The sequence below is a fragment of the Panthera onca genome, chromosome B1 (genome assembly GCF_046562875.1).
Source record: "Panthera onca isolate mPanOnc1 chromosome B1, mPanOnc1 haplotype 2, whole genome shotgun sequence".
Classification (NCBI taxonomy): Eukaryota; Metazoa; Chordata; class Mammalia; order Carnivora; family Felidae; genus Panthera; species Panthera onca.
This window is the reverse complement of record NC_138342.1, coordinates 158,062,334-158,076,977: the sequence shown is the minus strand read 5'-3', so window position 1 is coordinate 158,076,977 and position 14,644 is coordinate 158,062,334. Positions and strand designations below refer to the sequence as shown.

At 42.5% G+C, this 14,644-nt stretch overlaps 1 protein-coding gene across 8 annotated transcripts in view; it reads right to left on the bottom strand.

Annotated features, from left to right (window-relative positions):
- UNC5D (unc-5 netrin receptor D) overlaps window positions 1-14,644 on the bottom strand; it is a 554,978-nt gene that overhangs the window by 407,502 nt on the left and 132,832 nt on the right. The window lies entirely within an intron of this gene.

The following is a 14,644-nucleotide window of genomic DNA, read 5'->3' as shown; positions in this document are numbered from 1 at the left end:
CATGTAATTTACTATCCTTTCGTGCAGATTCCAAAGTTACGTCCCCACGCCTTCCAGGGTGCCTGGACGCTCCCTGGCTGCTGCCCAGACCTAAAAATATGTAAACCTTTAGTCCTATAGAATCCTAGGGCTACATTCATGGCCCACAGATAAACCTAGCTTCGGGGGCGCAGGGGGGCAAAATCTCCACTCAGCCTGTCACATTAAAAAATGATAATGAAGTAAAGTGTACCTTTCACCTGCTAATTAATTAGCACAATCTGTAGATGTGGGTCAACGGCTCACCTCTTTCTTTTCCGTGTCCCAGTTTGGGTTTGTGCAAGTGCTACCATCTGTAACTTTGATTAAGAGTCTGGCATTTTACTAAGTGGCCAAAAGTGTTTAGGGAAACAAACAGACTCTTTTGGAAGTAAAGTTCCACCGAATAAATAGGCATTAACAACAGAAGGTGCTTTTAGAGGGCTGACTCCATCAGCATGGACTTGAAAGATACAAAGTACTTCCAACTTAACTGGGGAAGGAGAGGGAAACTGGAACCAAAGACCAGGTGTGTCAGAATGCACATATACCGATGCACCCACATTTTAAGTGCATTCATGTGGCAAATCAAGTCTCCACTGGGACCCTATTCTATGTGCACAGCCTATTCTAAATCCTGTGAGAGACAGAGTTCATAAATACACCAAAAATTTTCTAAGACCTTATTATCTTAATTGTTGTTGTTGTTATTTTTCTTTTACTGCTGTCACACATTTATGTGCAATGAACTTAGCTTTATTTTAAAAATAAGGACATTTCGGGGCGCCTGGGTGGCTCAGTTGGTTAAGCCTCCTCAGCTCAGGTCATGACCTCATAGTTTGTGAGTTTGAGCCCCATGTTGGGCTATGTGCTGACAGCTCAGAGCCTGGAGCCTGCTTCAGATTCTGCATGTGTCTCTCTCTCTGCCCCTCCCCTACTCACACTTGGTCTCTCTCTCTCTCAAAAATAAACATTAAAAAAAAAAATAACTAAGGACATTTCAACTACAAAACAAGGTCGAAATGGAAGCTGAGCTTAAGTCTAAACTTTATTTTAAACCCCACCTGTTCAGGAGCACCTCAGTGGTTCAGTAGGTTAGGCATCTGACTCTTGGTTTCGGCTCAGGTCATGATCTCACAAGCTCGTGGGTATGAGCGCCACACCGGGCTCCATGCTGGTAATATGAAGCCTGCTTGGGATTCTTTCTCTCTCCTTCTCTGTGCCCCTCCCCTGCTCATGCGCTCTCTCTCTCTTGCTCTCTCTCTCTCAAAATAAATACAGCTTAAAAAATTAAAAAAAAAAAACCCACCTGTTCAGTCTCAGTGGCTACTATTTCTTCCTATGCTCTACCATAAACCACACTCATTCACACCACCATGCTTTTGCCTACACCATGCCCCCTAACCTAAGATGCACCTCACCTACTTATTTATCCTTCAAGCCCCTAGAGAACAATCTTTACTCCTGGAAATCTCTCAGATAAAATCAGTTTTTCCCCCTGAGAACTCAAAAGAATGGGTATATAATTATCTTTTTTACTTTATTTTACTTTATTTTTATTATTTTATTTTATTTTATTTGAGACAGAGAGCACACATGTGCAAGCAGGGGACAGGGGCAGGGGAGAGGGGCAGAGGGAGAGAGAGAGAGAGAGAGAGAGAGAGAGGGAGAGAGGGAGAGAGGGAGAGAGGGAGAGAGGGAGAGAGGGAGAGAGGGAGAGAGGGAGAGAGGGAGAGAGAGAGGGAGGGAGGGAGGGAGAGAGGGAGAGAGAGAGAGAGAGAGAGAGAGAGAGAGAGAGAGAGAAAATCTTAACCAAGTCTGCAAGCTCAGTGGAGAGGCCAACCTGGGGCTCGATCCCTAGACCCTGGGCTCGTGATCTGGGCCAAAATCAAGAGTCAGACACTCAGCCAACTGAGCCACCCAGGAACCTCTATTATAATTATCTAATATTAATAGCAATTCTCAACTTGCCTTGCAATGTTCACCATTTCCATGTGACTACGGACTCCTCAAGGGCATGGTCTATTTAATGTAATACATATACAGGTATTCCTAACATTCAACTAGGATGTTTAACTGGAACACTTGTTTGTGACAGGTGCTACAGGAAATGACACAGATCAGTGAAGCAAGTATGGCCCGGAAATATACTCTATTTTTACCAGTGGGTGAGCTACTGGACACCCTGCTCAATTGCCATTGTGAGGAAGTTTCCTTCTCTGCAAAATCAGGAAGTTAAATTGCCCTCCCATTGAATTGCTTAAATCTGGTCACTGATATGAACGTGTTCCTTACACCGTAATGGGCTGTCAAGTTACCATGAAACACAGGTTCTTCCCTCATACTTCTCACAAGGGAATGTTTTAAGCAAGGTTCCATCTAACACTTAAAGGTTACTGAGCCCGTGCAGTCTCATAGCACAGAACTTCCGGGACTTTCAACCAAAAGTAGATGATGAAAGTATTAACAAAATGTCAGCAGCATCTATAAATGGGTGAAGTGGTTCTGATCAAGGATATGAATGTGAGACACAAACTCTCACAGAAACATCAAAGCCAAGGTCACAGTCCGGGGGAACGAACACCCTCACCAGCATGCCAAGCTCCGTAAACAAGCAATGTTACACTGGCGGGCGTGAATGTCCTCCTCAAGATGTAATAGCAGGAACGAGGCGCAGACACAGCCACTGTAAATCTACAAAGCAAAAATCTCCTTTGCAATTCTTATTCATCTTTTGGAATTTATCACCAATGAAATATTAAAGCTTAGCCTCAAGACAATACAAAAGATAAAGTACTTTAGCCAGTAAACACTAAGGTGAATAAAAAACTGTATTTTTTAAATAAATAAAATATCTGTAAAATCCCAAATCACCAAAAGGGAGCATCGCATTTTTTTTAAATCAAAAAATAAAAAAATAAAAAGGGGCATCTCTGTTCACAGTTTTGTATGCTGAGGACTCACGTTCCGTTTTCTCTTAGAAAAAGTGACTTGAGACAATTCTGAAAGGCTCTTCAGTGTTTTTTGGGTTTTGTTTTGTTTTTTTTTTTGTTTTGTTTCTTTTCTCTTCTGTTTAAGGACATCACAGGCACGTAAAGGAGGGTAAGAAATACAGTTGTCTGGCCCAAGTTACATATCAAAAAATGTCATCAACTGCTGTACGGGAAAATACAGAACCTCAAACTCCAGGCTTCTAGATGCCTTTCAACTCACCTTGACAGATTTTATCTCCTTCTGGGCAGAACTGCCAAGAGCTCATCAAGGTTATTCGAGATTGCTTTATGCTGGGTCTACGGGGTCAAGATTTTCAGGCGCTTGTTACTTAAAAATGCATTTGCACTGAAATAATCCATAATTACAAAGTTACTTTAAAATCCCAAAAGGCCAAAGAATTCTTTCAAAATGCTGCAACACTCACTTTTGAGATCACATCCAACCTTCAAACAGGTGATCCTGGCAGTGCTGCGTACTCACATCCACCCACCTTTTAAGTTAATGAAGATTTCAAATGAAATGAAAACTCTGGCACAAAACAAAAGCAGCCGAAATCTGTGACAAGAAAGCATGAAGAGGAAAGGAAGCGGGGGGCTCTGTTAAATCAAACCCAGGCAAATGTGTGCTGCGCAGGGGGACTATACGCTTTGTGATAAGGCTTTCTGCTCGAATCAAAGGAGCAAAACTTCAATATTTCACGTTACCGTAGTGGCTTGGTGGGGCTAAAAATTTAATAAGTGCTATCTAAACTAATGGCAGTGCTTCAGACTGGAAAAAAAAAAGATGCATGAGATTAAGCATTCTAATGACCACTTAATGAAACTTAAATGAATATAGATCATCTTTGCTTGAATTAAATTACTCAGTCTAAATAATAACAGTTAGGAAACATAATGATGGCCCACAGCCAAGGGCTGTGCGAGATCCCACCACAGAGCTGGTGAGGAGGCTAGGATCTCACTAAAGCTGAATCCCTGACTGGGGGGCTTGTGTAATTCAACAGCTGGAAGGGATCTGTTAACCGAGCCACAGCTGGCCCAGCTTCTCTCCAGTGTGCACATCTACAGTTACAAGTCACCCAGGATTCAGGGCCATGGAAAAGGCAGAGGTAAAAAGAACAAGATAAATTATTTGGACTCTAAAGGCAAAATTTAAGTGTCATTTGCTCCATAAAAGCTTTCATGATCACCCCAGTCAACCCACACAGATCTCATTGCAATTCCTAGGAGTTCCCTCTTCCACTCATCTGGAACATTTAGGAAGCTGATTTTTAATGCTGATTATATTAATTTGACTACCTTATGTATCTCACCAAATCGGTAATTCTTCCTGGTAGAATTTTCTCACTCATACACACACATGTGCATGCATGCTCACATATCCTAGTATCTATCCACGGGGTCTGCCATAATACGTTCCCATTCTACTGGTTATTTGGTGAACGATTTTCGGTTAATTAGAAGGTTAACACTTAGAGCAAGAGGATGGGAAGCAGAGCCCTGGAGACCACACTGTTAGACAAAGCACTTCATCTTCAGGAATGTTCTATTTCTCTAGAGAGCAGATATGAACGCTGCTACAGGTTTAAGAACTATGGCTAGAATGTATACATACTATCAGTTTCCGCACAATATACACAGATTGACATACTCCCATAATTATCAGTGTACATTGTTCCTGTGTAAGATCCCACATTTTCTTCATCTAATTTGTAAGTGTACAATAAACTGTTTGCTTCCTCTGCTTTGTGAGATCAAGATCAAAAGAGCCTTACGTTCAACTTTCTGATCCAGAAACCACTCTTAACAGCATGAAATTATAATTAAAAAGTATAATCAACATGAGTAAAAACCATATCCCCGAAATTCTTACCTTGTATTCCTCATGAAGAGATTTAAACTTCACCTAAATAAAAGATCATGCTTTAGAGGCAACATCATTCTCTCCAGCATAATAGAGAGTCCATGTGCCCTTACTTGCATACATTCAAACATATTCGTACATACTTGTGTTTGAGCATGCGTGTACATAAATGCATACAAGTCTATCCGACAAATGTATATAAAAATGGCAGCCTAACATGGCAAAGTGCACACTGTTTAGGCTACAAGACGAGGGCAAGCTAACCTTGAGAAGCACCGGTATGCCCTCTTTGTCTCCTCACATAAGCCTTTGCATATACGTGAGCTGTGGTTTGCTTTCTCCACATTAAGTCACTGGGTTTCCTAACTCAGGGTCCCAGATGCTCTAAGGCAATTGAGAGTTCAGGGAGACTTGGATGATAGGGGATGCAAAAGAGAGAAAAAGGGAGCCATGCATTTGGTAGGTAGATCTGGGAGTGGGCAGGATACCCCAGAAAGTCAGGAAAACCCACTGCAGTCCCTAGTGTATTTGTTCTGGAAAAGAGTCAGGTGGACACAAGTGCCAAGTCCAAAGAAGACAAAGATAATGGAAGGAAGAGGACAAGAACAGATCTGGAGACGGTAGAACCCACCAGTGCTAGTGACGGACAGAGGTCAAGAGAAAGGGTAAAGAGGATGTTAAGAGCTCCAGCTTGGAAGACTGAGGAGCTGGTGTGATGCCATTTGCACAAAGAAGGAAAAGAAGAAGATAAACTGTTGGTGGGAAATGAGCTGAAATTTAAGTAAACGATGTGGACGGTGTCACAGAAAATGGGCAGAACACTGCAGAGGGACTCAGGTACCCTCGCCGAGCAGCTGTGACCTTGGCAGGACACGTAAATCATCCTAGGCTTCAGTTATCTCCTGTCAAATGAGCAGACTAAATTAGAGGACTTTTATTCTTTCCTCATCTCAGGAGACTACAACTCTAGTGTTATCACTCCTATTTCCCCAATCAGCAATATAGGAAATCAAAAGAAACATCTATTCTCCTTGACATGGGCAGTAGCTATAAAAAAAAAAAAAAATCAGAGAATTTTCTGCTAACCTTCTTCTTTCTGGGGCTTTCAGAATAATCAAGGACACTTGCTGGGACACCTCCACACACTTGGGACCTGACACGACCATGGACTTGGCCTTCTGCTTTTTACTGGCACAAAAGGAGCATAATGAGAAGGTAATCGGACTGGGGTCACTGGAGGAATTTCTAGCCCACCACAACTGCAGGGTCCACCTCTTCTATTCCTCTTTCTTCTTTCCATGGTGCCGTGTCACCCCACGGAGCTTTCACAACCCAGGGGTTAGGCTAAAAGACTGATGCTGAAGCACCACGTCCTGGGTGGACATATGGCTTACTTCCAGGAAGGGTGAGAACCAGAAACCAGGCCAAGATCAGGCAGGTGCAGCCAAAAACATATGGCAGGAAGACCTTGGCCGGTTACACAGTCCATCAGGGAGCACTTGGATATTGCAGAGGGAGGGTAGGACTACATTGGAGAAGGTGTTGAAGGGACTCCATTATCCCTTCAGGGGAGGAGCTACTGAAGGTTTCAGAGTCGGAGACTGACTTCCAAGAAGAATGAAGGAGTCACAGGACTGGAGGATGAGTCTTCCCACGTATTCTTATCAAAGGCAGGAAGGCGTATACTGTCGTTGATGGAGGATGCTTCACACTACTAGCAGGAGACACCTGAACATATCAACTCACAGGGTAGGGCACAGTCTTGGATTTGGCCGAACAGGAGGAGGTAGACCCCCCGACACCATCTAGGCCTGTAGTTTTGGGGCATGAGCAGGGGTCAGTGTCAAAGAGGAAGGTCAGACCACAATCTGGGTCACAGGAATTATCAGGCAAGGGGACCTGAGACAAAGAGGACACCCAGGGCCTGGCTACTGATTCTGGAGGACAGGAGCCTCTGCTTCAAATGTCATGTGATGCATCCTTTTCAGTGGGACATGGAACAGAAGGCTGGCCAGACTCTTCAGAACTGGGCCAATTTCTTCAAACCCTTTTTCTCTGCCTGGAACCCATGCAGGAGACTGGAAGCTCCAGAGAAACACTACAAGAGTTCTGGAGGGTTGAGGCCAAATGCAAAGGGAATCCCAAGCTAAAATTTCCTCTGTGAGCAGAAAACAGCACTCATCAGGTCTCTCTCTCTGACAAGAGATGTATTTAGGGACCCTATGTTTATGATTCTATAGGAAGGGCTGTCACAAGACACTGGAAGCAAGGAGACAGGGCATAGGAGTTAAGAAGCCAGAATGTTTATCCTCACAGAATTTTAAAAAAACACTAAAAATTTAGGAGTGCCTGGGTGGCTCAGTTGTTGAGCATCTGACTCTTGACTTTGGCTCAGGTCATGATCCCAGGGTCGTGGGATCAAGCCCCATACTGGGCTCCATAGTGAGCATGGAGCCTGCTTGAGATGCTCTTTCTCGCTCTCCTTCTCTCCCTCTGCCCCTCTCCTCCACTCGTGCACGTGTCCTCTCTCTCAAATTAAATAAATACGTACATATAGGCTTGCATACAGACATACGCTAAAAATTTGGATGGAGGTCAAGATGGACAGGAGGTGAATCATGAGACGTGGTAGCTACAAGTGATTTGTAATCACGTAATCACTGGACACCAAGTGTCACACAATCAGTTCCAGGGAAGATCACACAAAGGCAGCAAAGGCCCTGGATGACGATGGAATGTACATAATAAGGTAGGAGGATAACGATTGAACCTCATAAAAAGGAAAACAGAAATAAAGTATATATAATAATAAAAAAAAAAAAGGACAACTTGTCTCAGGAGGAAAACTAACTGGACGCTCAGAGCAAATGGACAGACTCGGAAGAAGAACACATAAAACAAGCCAAACAAAAAAGTGCAGATGTGACCCTTTTGCTAAATCCTTCAGAAAAGTGACCCACGGTGTCCCAGTGACCCAGCAGTGTCCACATATATGAATGTCTTCCTCGTGGCTCACCTGGAGACTCTTCTAATATATACCACCACCTTTCTATGTAAACACAGATAAACTAGAGGGAAAAGGGCAGATGAATCAAAGGAATTCAAGCTGTCCCTGCAGTCCTATAGAGGCTTACTAATATATTCCCAGGCTGCACAGCAGGAAGCAGGGGTCAGCAGACAAGAAGGTGATGTGGGGAGCTTTCCCACTGTGCCACACTTACGGAAACACTCTGCTTTAATAACCCCAAACCCAGGACGTGCAGAGACACACGGCACTCAACCCTCTCTGCCCTTGTGCTCCCGCTGTGCCCTGCAGAAGGCTGTGCACCATGGGAGCCAGGGGCTCCTGAAAGATTTAAAATGCAGATAAGAGACCTATGCTCCACATGACAGGACAGCAGTCATTCTGCACCTGAGCCAGGATAGGGTTCCACCAAAAGTGTCACCCTGTTACAAAGGCAAGAGGGCTACTGTGCCCCAGATCAGGTCGGACATCCAAAGGCAGTTTTGTCCCGAAGGTCTGCAATGATCCATATGGCCAGACAAAAAAAAATATGTGCTAAGCAACAAGGCACTCCACGGCGTCTGGTCTGAGAAGGAGACAAAATGAAACACCTCATGGAGTTCTGTGGAAAAGCCTCATATCCAACTGAAGAAGATGACATATCCACAAATATCTAAGGAGACGTAAGGACTCACGGATGGCAACCCCAGTTTACCAAAGGCAAGTCGAAAAGAGAACAAGCATCATGAGATGAGGCAGTCAAGGACATTTTTATGAGAAAGTTATGATTTTTGCTGCCCGTGACAATGGTAGGCATGTGTGCCATGGTGGGCTGGGGCAATGGCTCCTGGCTAATGGAATCCCATGAGCAGAGGGAAGAAGGAAGACAGGGCCGGTTACACAGCACAGACGTCACATCAGGGAGCACTTGGATATTGAAGGAGGAGGGTAGGACTACATTGGAGAAGCCTCTGAAGAGACTCCATTATCAGGCATGAGGAGCCACTAAACGTTTTGGAGTGGGAGACTGACTTCCAAGAAGAATGAAAGGAGTCACAGGATTGGAGGACAAGTCTTCCCACATATTCTTATCAACTCTTTATCAATGGCAGATACCAGGAGCAAAAAAGCATCTGCTTTTTCCTCCTTCCAAATACCCATGGTCACCCACACACATAGAACTTGAGGATTTTTAGCCCAGAGCTCTTTGCAACCCAGCTAAGCAGCCACCATTCCGTGGGTTTTACTCACTGACCAACCACACCTTGTATTTGTTCTGCCTCACCAAGGACACCCGTAAGCCACCATCGTTTTCCTTACCAAATACTTTTCTGTGCAGAAATTCTCTCTGGACTATTGTTCAAAGTTATGATAAGAAAAACCTGTTACGCAAAGGTCTTTTGGGAGAGGCTTAAAATGCCTATGTGCCTGTCCGTTGCTTCTGTTGCTGGTGCTTATGTGCTTGCTAGTGCAAAAGAAAGTGCATGATACAAAGTACCCTTGATAATCAATTGACCGTTAAGTATGAGTGTCGACTTCTAGACCGTCAGTTGTATGCCACCAATCCGTTTCTCTATCCTAACCTGCCCTGGATTGGTCTTTGCATTATTCACCACGGAAATGCAAATCAAAATGACAGTGAGCTGCCCCTTCACACCCACCAGGATGGCCAGAATCAAAGACACACAATACAAGTGTTGATGAAGAAGCACAAATCAAAGGGGTTCCCCCAAGAAGACAATACTCAGTGTGCTTTACTCATACTTCAGCTCCACGGGAGTGCATTTTTGAAATATCAATTTTACTAAAGATAGAAACTGGTAAGATTCTCTGTGACTAAAAAAAACTGGGTGGCTCAATTGTTTAAGCATCCAACTTTGGCTCAGCTCATGATCTCACTATTTGTAGATTTGAGCCCCACATCAGGCACTGTGCTGACAGCTCAGAGCCTGGATCCTGCTTCAGATTCTGTGTCTCCCTCTTTCTGCCCCTCCCCCACTTGCATTCCCTAAGAAAAAAAAATTTTAAATGCACAATATAAGAACTTCTTTAGCGCAATGAGATATGGACTGCAGTCTGCAAAAACCAATTTCTGGGGTTGTCTCACATTTCTTCTGAGATTCAGAGGTACAAAAAGTACAGAGAGGTATCTTTACCTTGAATTTTCATATTGAAAGAATCTAAAAATGATCAGCATTTGGGATTCCAAATACCACCTGGGTTCCTATCCTAAAGGGATTAAAAATGTAATTCCTCTTTTCAAAAAAGCAATTGAACTAATGGGACAAATTCAGTTGCCCGGCAAATCCTCTATAGCATTAGGAACTGCAGACTCCATGAAACTCCGCTGAAATCAATAGTTTGGATTAGAGAAGAAAATTCTCAATGACCTTTATTTATTCTACTGCTCTAAGATGTTAGCGATTTCTAACAAATGGGATTCCCACTGTTAAAATTAAATATAGATTGTAAAGCCACCACCATTAATCTTATTTGTTGCTATTGTTATTGTATGAGGATTGGTTTGCCATCATTGCGCGTGGTCTGAACTGTAACTCACATTTATGTTTGGTGTGCATGTTGTCTTTTTTATTAGATAAGAGCTCGACAGCAGGTGGAGGGTTTCTTAACCAACTCTAATCCCTATAGGTAGAAGTGGTCTTGCCCACTTTCTTTCTCCTCTCTCCTTCCCCAGCACCAGCCAGTACGGCAATTATCAGTGTAGGAACTATTTAGGAAGGCATAGTTCAGTAATTCATACTAAATTCCTTGGCCCTTTAACAAAGCGTTGGCAACAGACGCTTTCTGCTTCAAATACTTTGTTGTTCTGTGGACAGTCTTTCATAGGAGGCCAACGTACAGAGCTTTTTCTTCCCCTCACCTTCCAACGTGAGAGAGATGACAGAAACTCACATGTAATTTTTTTCCCCATTCTACATTAAATTTCACATATTGTCCCCTATGAAACAATCTCACTACTGTCAACCATTTATTATAGTCTCCAGTAATTTGAATATAATTCGTGGTGAATTCCACCTTTATACTATACATGATTTTAAAAACTAGGCCAATAAATAATAAGGAAAAGGTTGTAAAAAGAACATTTAGCACCTTATAACAGGATGGATTTTCTCATTGTCTGACAGTTCATTTATATATGAAAATTTGACCTGTGAAAGCTAATTACAACTCACCTTACCTCCTTATTAAAGCAGACCTTCAAAGAATCTCAGGCAAAACTGTGAGCATTTAATGCTCAATGTATTAACCAGCAATAAAATGTGCTTCAGTTTTTAGATTCTGCAATCCAAAATGGCCACCAAATCCACTCGTGTCACAAAGGGTCTGAATCAATGGAGACACTGGATGTACGTTTGGGACCTCTGTTAGGAAGCAGAGGAAGATTATGTATAATGTATGTATGTATAATGTAATTATGTATAATGTATGTATGTATAATACTCAATATATTGAGTATTTTTTTTTTTGAGACAGTAACAGAAGCATTTGGGAGCCTGCTTCATGTTCAACATGGAGGTGAATGTGGATAGAAGGAGTGGGGAGTGAGCAAGGGAGCTGCTAATTCCTAATAGGCTACTTTGGGTTTGGTCTCATGATGGACCCAACCTAGCTCTACCAGACCTAGTCCGTTCTTCACACACAGATGCTTTGTGCATTCTCCAAGCTGTGTTACCTTTCTTGTAACCCCACAGGAGACTGTTCTCATGGAAGCTTCTCATCCTACCCAGAAATGGGTGAATACTCCTTGAAAAGCCATTCTCCTTAGGATTTCTTTCCTCCAACTGCTTTTGGATCAGTGCAACTTTAAACCCTTACCATGACATCATCATCTTTGGACACCTGGCTGGGAACAGCAGACGAACTCTATTTGAAACATATACGTTCTGTCATCATTTAAGTGAATTACTTCTTGTACTAAACAGCAAAGGAACCATTTATGGTGAAAGCAAAGTGAAACACAGCGGTAATTTCTCCAACCAAAATGCAATATCATCAATACACATTTAAGATGTACATAAAACTACTAGGATGTCACCAAAAACAAAACAAAAAACAAAAGAAAACAAACAACAACAACAAAAACCATGGTTCCTCTGCAAAGTTGTGGTATTCCCTGAAGCTAATCCACTGCATTAAAAACATAGCCTTTTAAATGCACATCATTCACTCACTTGCTCACCTCTTCCCTTAAGACAAAACAGTTCCCAACCCATCTTGGAAAACAAAGCATACCAAAGAAAGAAAGACCAGTTTGATCTCTAGAATCCTGGTGCTCAAATGAGATAAGGAAGTATCTACACTGATGTATTCATCCACATTTTTTTCATATAATGGTATCAAAAAGTGAAGATGACTTTAGACTCATGAATTCTGAGCTAACTCTGGGGTGTAAATGTTCACACAGTGTACAACTGCAGATGGTTGATTCTCGCCTCTCCTCCCAATTCCCTATCCACCTTCCAGGGTAAGCAATCCTAAATGCATTGCTGATAAGTTCTCAAGACAGGGTAAATCCAAAATAACAACATCATCTGCCTTATCAGGGAGCCCCTTGGCTGCACGAACTGTGGCTTTATTGCACCAGAGATAGTAATTAAACCTTCACCAGGCTCACTCATATGTCCCAGTGCAGAGTAGAACAAGCATGCAGCTTCCTATTATGTGATGCTTATTAACTAAAAAATAAAAGCTGTGTTAAAAAAAAAGTGCCTGACACAAGAGAAAGATAAATATGGCCATGTTTTATTGCTACATGTATTTTTTTAAAGAAATGCCTATTGTACCGTGGAGTAGGTAGCATTTCCCAGTATGTTTGAAATCATTCAGTGTAGCACCATATGGTGCGGTAATGTCACTGAACAGCGGGGCACGAATAACTCACAATTCATTTCACTTTGTACTCTTATTTGTTTAGAAAGTAAAACTATTTTGAGAACGCTGCCATTTGAGGTCCTTCAGAGTCAGGAAAGGCTGAGCATTCATGAAGCTATTCTTTTCCACGTAGGAAGCCACTGAAGAAACATAAGAGGAAAGGCTATCCTTCTGGAAAGGATATCTAAATTAGCCAATGCGTTAGATGGGAGAGGACCGGGCGGAGAACGGAGAGGCTGTTTATCTGGCATACAAAATAAGGCAAACCACTGGCCCTGAATTGAATAGTATTCTGGCACTCACTGGGGTGGACAAAAGGATGATTCGGTCAAAGGGAATGTGAATGAAATGGGTGAATTAAAGTATTCAGACTGTCTGACCCATTATGAAATTACTCCTCTTCATTCTGAAGCTCCAGCTTCACCTATCAGGCAATGGCTTTGGTAGATAAGCCAGTCTGGTTCTTCTGCAAAAGTATATTGACTCCTTATACAAGATCAATGCAGACCAAAAACTAGTGACGAGCCACATCAAGCAATGCATCTTCTCAGGTCATTGGCAAAGGTGAGTGTGTGAGCGGGGGAAGTGAAAGCAAGAGCAAGACTCCGATCAGAGGCTAAGATCAAAGAACCAAAGACTAGATGACACACATCACCAGGACATCTCCATAACCCACCCAATTAGACAACTATTCGTCTCCATACTCGATCTGTTCAAAAGGACCAAAGCGCATAGGTCCTAACCAAGAACACTGTAGAACACCCTAATTCTAAACATCCTAAACTAAACATCTAAATGTCTAAACTTCCTGGTGGGACACTATGTAGACATAGTTACCCTAATATACAGTGAGGCAAGTAAAACTGGAACCAAATAAGAAAGCTCTAGAACTCAGAATTGTAAAAGGTTGTACAATGAGTGTTCAGAGATAAAGACTTCCAGAATTCTGACCCGACCGACTTTTCTTTCCAGTAGGAGTGTCCTGGGAAGTGCTGACGGCTGTCAACAGTTAAGAAATGGTAAAAGGGTTCAATTTCCTTTTACCAAGCCAGGAAAGGCAGACGTTCACTCAGTGGCATTCCTTTCTCATACCCGCTATTTACTGGACAAAAGCTTGACACCAGCCATGATCCTCGATGAGCTTTGCGTTCCTTTAACATCTCCTAACTTCACCTGTGCCAAAACAGAAAACATCATCGAACACAAGGGAGGGGGGTATTTAATACCTACTGGCCTGGAAATAGCAACACTAGTTTACTTTTCTCTCGTTCACATTAATGGGACCCGGGTGTTAAGAGCACAACAAAGATACAGCCATCAACAGCAAAGCAGCATGAGGCATAAATCAGAACACATCTTACAACTACACTTCCCCATCCCCACTGCCTAATATGCTTTTAGAAAAAAATTAAGGGGCACCTGGGTGGCTCAGTCGGTTAAGCGTCTGACTTCGGCTCAGGTCATGATCTTGCTGTTCGTGAGTTCAAGCCCTGCATCGGGCTCTGTGCTGATGGCTCAGAGCCTGGAGCCTGTTTCAGATTCTGTGTCTCCCTCTCTCTCTCTGACCCTCCCCCATTCATGTTCTGTCTCTCTCTGTCTCAAAAATAAATAAACGTTAAAAAAAAAAAAAGAAAGAAAAAATTTAAAAAATCAATTTTGTATGAAATGTTTTAACAGGTACACATAATTCAACAGAAACTTTCCTTAGGTTTCATTAGATGTGATTGACAAAGCTGTTTTACCACTTCCCTGGTGACTTTTTCAGCTCATCTCCACAAAGGGTAACAATCCTCATTATGCTACAACCATAATTTCTTATATTGTTAGAAAACTACTGTGGTACTTGGCTCCATACCAACAAATACAATGGAT